The sequence below is a fragment of the Sinocyclocheilus rhinocerous genome, unplaced genomic scaffold (assembly GCF_001515625.1).
Source record: "Sinocyclocheilus rhinocerous isolate Xijiao unplaced genomic scaffold, SAMN03320098_v1.1 scaffold705, whole genome shotgun sequence".
NCBI classification, from domain to species: Eukaryota; Metazoa; Chordata; class Actinopteri; order Cypriniformes; family Cyprinidae; genus Sinocyclocheilus; species Sinocyclocheilus rhinocerous.
The window spans coordinates 1,526,456-1,533,263 of record NW_015630576.1 but is presented as its reverse complement, the minus strand read 5'-3'; the positions used below and the strand labels follow the sequence as shown (position 1 = coordinate 1,533,263).

General features: G+C 35.2%; 1 protein-coding gene and 1 pseudogene across 1 annotated transcript in view; one reads left to right on the top strand and one right to left on the bottom strand.

Moving 5' to 3' along the window:
* myl4 (myosin, light chain 4, alkali; atrial, embryonic) overlaps positions 1-6,808 on the bottom strand; it is a 47,317-nt gene that overhangs the window by 20,648 nt on the left and 19,861 nt on the right. The gene's annotated exons all lie outside the window — the stretch shown is intronic.
* Positions 3,137-6,808, top strand: part of LOC107740664 (sodium channel protein type 4 subunit alpha B-like) — a 19,378-nt pseudogene continuing 15,706 nt past the window's right edge.

The window sequence follows — 6,808 nt, the reverse complement described above, 5'->3', positions numbered from 1 at the left end:
AGACAGACAGACAGACAGACAGACAGACAGACAGACAGATAGATAGATAGATATAGATTTGTGAATCAGTCTGAATGAATTATAATGGCGTTAATGGGAAGACTCATTTAAAAAGTAAGTAAACAACTCACACTCTTAAATAAGACTTGAAATGGCCTGAAAACATGATCTGTGGGAGTTTTTAGTGATCAGTAATCATCTTGGTGAAATTTAAAGTAAATATTTGCATCTGTGACCAATATTTACTGAGCTTTTATGACTGGTGATCCCAAAAATTCAAAAATAGGTAACTATTAAAAATAATAGCTAAACATAAGTTCACAAATAAAATATATTGTTTAAATTGTTACTGCCTTGAGTTATTATTTTGCAATAAATTTAAAATGCTTAAAAACATTAACTTTATGAGATTCTGGGCTTTAATAAATAGAATAATCATGACATTGTTAATGTAAAAATGTTAATTTAATGTAAATGTTTATTTAACCAAGAAATTGTGACTGGGACATGAAATTACGTTTTATTAAAAAAAAAACATTTTGAGGACTTTGCCGCCTCGTTTCAGAACACCACCGCACACCACTCGTGTATATAATTAAAAGACAGAAAAATGATGTAATGATTTTTAGGGGACCTTGAATAAAAAAGCAGAATGACCCCGCAGAAAGATTGAGTGGTGGGCGGGGAGGAATTTAGCTTGTTTATCAGCACAATGTAAGCGAGCAAACACACGGCAGGAATGAGTGGAGTCACCAGTAACCCGACGCCGTACGGGGTGATGGCCTACAGCAGCTGCTGAGGTACCGCATGAGTTCTCGACTTCAGGCCCTCCCAACTTCAGACCGACACTCTAAATCAGGGGTGCCCAACCCTGTTCCTGGAGATCTACCTTCCTGCAGAGTTTAGCTCCAACCCTGATCAAACACACCTGAACCAACTAATTAGGATCTGAAGGAGCACTTGATAATTACAGACAGGTGTGTTTGATAAGGGTTGGAACGGAACTCTGTGCCGAGCATAATAGGCCTCATTAGAGACTGTGGGTCGTATCACATTCCTGTCAGAACAGGTGAGTTTGTGTTATGTAACAGCAGAATGACCCAAGCTCGCCTTTGGCTCCTGACCAGCGCTTTAAGGAGCGGCATAAACACAGGTCTCAGCACCCAGCACATGGATCAGTGGTCAGATTCCAAAGTGTGTCAAAGAACATCCATATGTTTTCTAAGGTTAAAAATGTCTACACGGATATTCTCTAGGCCAAATAGAATATTATGGAATTATGGAATAGGAAAATAAACCTTTGTCAGGGTAGCATAATGGTTCATAAAAAACAAGTCTGTGAGGGATAGAAGTACAGCATGTTCAATGTTTAACAACCAATCAGTTGTTTAGCTGACAAAACATTTTTCCAAAAATCTTCCAGTAGACAAAAACTCCATAAAACAGTTTTGAAAACCCTAACTGAGGTATATGTAATGCTATACACCATCTGAATACAAAAATTACATTCTGTTATGATAATTGTGATTTATTGTATTGTGACCCACTTAGACACATGAAATGACTAGGTGGAACATGGCAGCTTTTTTGGTATTGTATTAGTCAATAAATGTGACTTTTTCCTTTTTTTTTATGAAATAAGCTGATTTTATACTATAGTCCACTGAACATGTGGAGTAAATTATTTCTAGTTGACCTACCTATTGTGAAAATGAAATGGTTTTTACTCCAAACTTAATAATTAGAATGTTAATTTCTCCATTTAACTCTATGTATATTCTCGTCTAATGGTTCATACTAGGTCTGCATTTGTTAAATAATTGTCTGATTAAAAAGAATGTTTTCTAAGTTGCACTTGGTTTAAAATAAAAAGTAGCAATTTTTAAGGTGTCTTTTTTGTAATCAGCCTCACATTAATATCTAATATCGGTTGTTGGCTTCAAAATATAAAAAAATGATTGGTAAATTGACCAAAATGTTTATATCACATCCCTAAAAATCTTTTACATGTTTTCTCCCCAATGTTTAGAGATGGGTAAATATGAAATCTAATCTATTTCTTATATCAAGGCAGAATTGTATACTTAAAGGAATAATTCACCCAAAAATGAACATTTTGTCATCAGTTACTCACCCTCATGTTGTTCCAAACCTGTATAAGTTTCTTTCTTATGCTGAACGCAAAAAGAATATATTTTGAAGAACCAAACAGTTGCTGGTCCCCATTGACTTCCATGGTAGGCAAAGAAATACTATGGAAGTCAATGGGGACCATCAACTATTTGATTACCAGCATTCTTCAAAATATCTTCTTTATGTTCAACATAAGAAAGAAACTCATGCAGGTTTGGAATGACATGAGGGTGAGTAAACGATGACAACATTTTCATTTTTAAGATGTACTATCCCTTTAAGTGCCTCAAACAAAGCTTTGAATATCTTTCAAAAATGTGATGGCATGAACACTGCAAAAATAACTTTTTGACCATCACTCCTATAGAGGCTGCCAATCAAATTAGTTATTGCTGTTTTCAAAATGACTTTACAAATCCATTCAAATTATTTCATAAACTGGGAAGATGTAAGAAAGACTGTGATAGTGACCAGCCCCCTGCTGGGTGGATTTGACACCAGAACACAGCTTCTGGGAAGTTAGCAGTGCTCTTCTCTCCATGTAGGTTCATGTGCAGTGAGTCATCGCTTCACATAGCCACTGTGCAGAGTCTACAGAAAGACTTGAATAAGGCCACTTGAAAAGTGACACAGTTTTGTTGATTCTTCACATTAAAAACCCAATGATTTCTGCGTACAGGTGCAGAAATGTAAGCTGTCACATATCATAACATGGAAAATATGCTCAAACGATGAAGAATTTGAACATTGTTCTTTCATAATTAGATATGTAAATGACACATCTCATCACTGTTTCTTTTCTAAGAAAAGTGAGGGTTGTCTGGAGCAAATCTCTTAAAGTGGAAACTTATAGACAACCCAATGAACTCGGCTTCAATCGAATCTTTGTGATCTGAATTGTTTTGTGTTTCTGAGAGGGCAGGGTCTCATCCTGGTCCAGCTGGACCCAAAAGTAAAAAAGCAGCCCCAAACTTCAGCACACAGTTGGAGTAACATTCTTCAGTTTGTCGAGAACTTTTAACTGTACACAGAATTTGGGGACACAGCAGCCATGCCTAAGCGAAAGATAAACCTGATGGAGGTTTGGGGCAGGAATCGTGCTGCTCACCCAAACAGAGCTAAGAACCTAAAACTATGGCCGCGTCAACTGTAAGTTTGAAAACTTTTAAAACAGGTTACTTGTTTGGTCCGTACATGGTTGTGGAGCTCAAGCATTTTTATACGTGACAGTGCTGTGATAGTAATAGCGCTTTAATTGTGATGTTTAGTTAAACTGGAATATTATGCTTAGATTTAGTTTTTAGTGTTGTCTTTTTTATTTTTCTGTGTCCTGAAAAAAGAAAGAGCCTTGTATATTAGACTTCTTGTAATTTTGACTTTATATCTCACAGTTATGAGAAATAAAGTCATCTCACTATATGGAGAGTTGATCTTTCTACAAAGCAAAAGAAAAAAAGAAGTGTATATTTGTGTTATTTCAGAAGTTTGGGGTTGGTAAGATTTTTTAATGGCTGCATTTATTTAATCAAAAATAAAGTAAAAACAGTAATATTGTTAACAGTTATTATGATTTCAAATATATTTTAATGTAAAATGTAATTTATTTCTCTGAATTTGAAATAACTCTTTTTTTATTATGAATTTTTAAAAGTATTTTATTTCTATGATGGCAAAGCTGAATTTTCAGCATCATTACTCCAGTCTTTAGTGTCACATGATCCTTCAGAAATCATTCCAATATACTGATTTAATGCTCAAAAGACATTTCTTTTAATATTATTGTCAATGTTGAAAACTGTTGTGCCGCTTAATATTTTGGTGAATACATTTTTTCCAGGATTCTTTTATGAAAAAAAGTTGAAAAGAACAGCAGTTATTTGAAATAGAATGTTATGTAACAATATAAAAATCTTTGAATTTTGATCCGTTTAATGCATCATGATTCATGATGATATAAAAGTATTAATTTCTTTTAAAAAAACGTACACAACTTTTGTTCAGTAGTGTATAAAACCGTCGCCTTGGAATTATAAGGGTCACATTTTTGTCAAAATTGAGTTATTCACATTCTTATTCTGTGATGACTTATTTACATTATGTGAGGTTTCTTTTGTAAACTGTGTGCATTTTGGGCCTTTTCAAAAGAAAACAAAAAGGGTTCTATCTACAGAAGTCTATGGAACGCAAAAACTTTGAAGCTCAACATCTCAAAACTGCTCAGAATGCAGATAGAACCTTTTAATTCCAAGGCGACGTAATCTCACTTTAACTCTATTTAAACTATCTCAGAATAACCTGTTTTATTTTGAACTCATAGAAAAATTTTTGTATGTGTGCAGAAATTAAGCTGTGATGGTAGATGCTATTTATAATATAAAATATTAATAAATTTTGTCCCTGCAGGGCACAATTGAAAGACCCCGAAGTGGTGGCAGCCCTCCTTCAGCAGAATGTCAAGATGGCGCGCCTACTCCCTCCCACAGGTGCCGATGTGTTCCACCCTTTCACTTTGGAGTCACTCACCGAGATTGAGCGGCGGATGGCAAAAGAGGCCGCCAAGCAGGAGCAGATGAAGGCCCAGAATATCAAGGTGCCTGAGAAGGATCTGCCCAAACCCAGCAGTGATTTGGAAGCAGGAAAGGCCCTACCGTTCATCTACGGAGACCCTCCACCGAATCTCCTCAATGTTCCTCTGGAAGAGTTGGATCCATTCTACAAAGCCCAAAAAGTCAGTGGCAAACGCGAAATACCAAAGCCCAGATGTCCATAAATATTTACAAATCTGGCTTATCAGAACAATATTTACACCACAAGAGATTTTGTGTCCCTTTTTTTGTTTTGCAGACGTTCATCGTGGTCACCAAAGGGAATACAATATACCGATTCAATGCTGAACCTGCATGCTACGTTCTAAGTCCATTCAGCCCTACTCGACGAGTGGCCATAAGGATACTCATACATTCATATCCTTCATATAACCCATAAAAATAATACTTATATATAATGTCATTTTATGTATGTATATCAACATATAACAATGTTCTCCATCTGTTCTTTGATTTCCATATATTATTTAGGTTGACATCTTAACTTTGTGTAATTCTTTGACTTGTTTAATTTAGAGCCACAAATCATTCCTTCTAAGTTCTCCTTTACTTCACAACAAATTATTTAGCATGTTCATCATGATAACCATCTTGTCAAACTGCGTTTTCATGACGATGTGTGACCCTCCAGCATGGAGCAAAACAGTAGAGTAAGATTTGCAACATATCTCCAAAATCTATCCCAGCATTCTTCAAATACTCAACCCCACCAATAACAACTGATCACAGAGCAGCCATCGTTATTTCTATCTATCTATCTATCTATCTATCTGTCTGTCTGTCTGTCTGTCTGTCTGTCACTATCTATCTATCTATCTATCTATCTATCTGTCTGTCTGTCTGTCTGTCTATATCTATCTATCTATCTATCTATCTATCTATCTGTCTGTCTGTCTGTCTAATCTGTTTTTCTAATCTGTCTTTCATACTTTCAACTGTTCAGTCTATTTAAAAAATCTTGGTAACGCTTTAGATTACAACCCCGCAATGTACTGCGTAAGTAAACAGAATTTGCAGCGTAACTTTTTTGTAATTACAGTGTACCTATTCAGTACCTCCGTGTAGGTATAAGGTAACAATATGCGAAGTTTGGGCAATAAAGGAGTAATAATCTGTAAAATTACAAATTATTTCTACTGTAAGTATTTTGAAACTAAGGGGTACCTATTCTAATATTACGGGGTATGTATGACCTAACAATCTTATTTGCAAGCGATTAAGCAAAAACATACACTGTGTACTTTTTTATAGCCTGCACATATAAAACACGCTGGTAATTGTTTCAATCCAAACGCTCGAGTGAGACTGTTGGGTTAGGAAGCTGGCTTGATTTGACCCAATTTGGGTTGATATCAGTAATAACCCGACATGGGCATATCGATCCTAAGTATCGATATATCGATACTGACGCGAGTATCGAAAGTATCGATACTCAAACTAAAAATATCGATACTAAGGAGTGTTTTATTTACCAGTGATTTTATTTATTTAAAATAATAATAATAATGCGTACAAATGCATTGAATTGGACGAATAACCTTTGTTAGCGAGTAATTGTAGGATAGAACTATTTTCCTGCTCATCTGAACGCGCAAATGTTGCAAGACAGAACTAATCCATCACAGAGAGCGTTCACTCACTTCTAAAAGTGCATTCAAACAGGGCTGCTTTTCCCAAAAGTATCATAAGAAAGCATTAAAGCTTTTGGGAACAGCAGCCCTGAACAATGCTTATCAGAGGACAGAAAAAAACATATGTTTGAATTATTTCACAATAAACAAATTGAAATTGTAGCCTACATAGTTTGTACAATTACATTTATTTAAATTGAACGTTGAAAGATAATATTGATCATGTTCTATTCTGTAATGTTAATAGAAATCATACACTGTCAGAACAAAAAGGTTGCATTCTATGGATGCAACAGCCTGTCACTGGCAGTCCCTAATGATAATGAACCATGGTTTTACTAAAGTGACCATAGTTCAACTGTAGTATTTGTAGATTTGAATCATGTGTAAACAAAAAACACATTTGAACCATGTGTAAACAAAAATATAACCTAATAA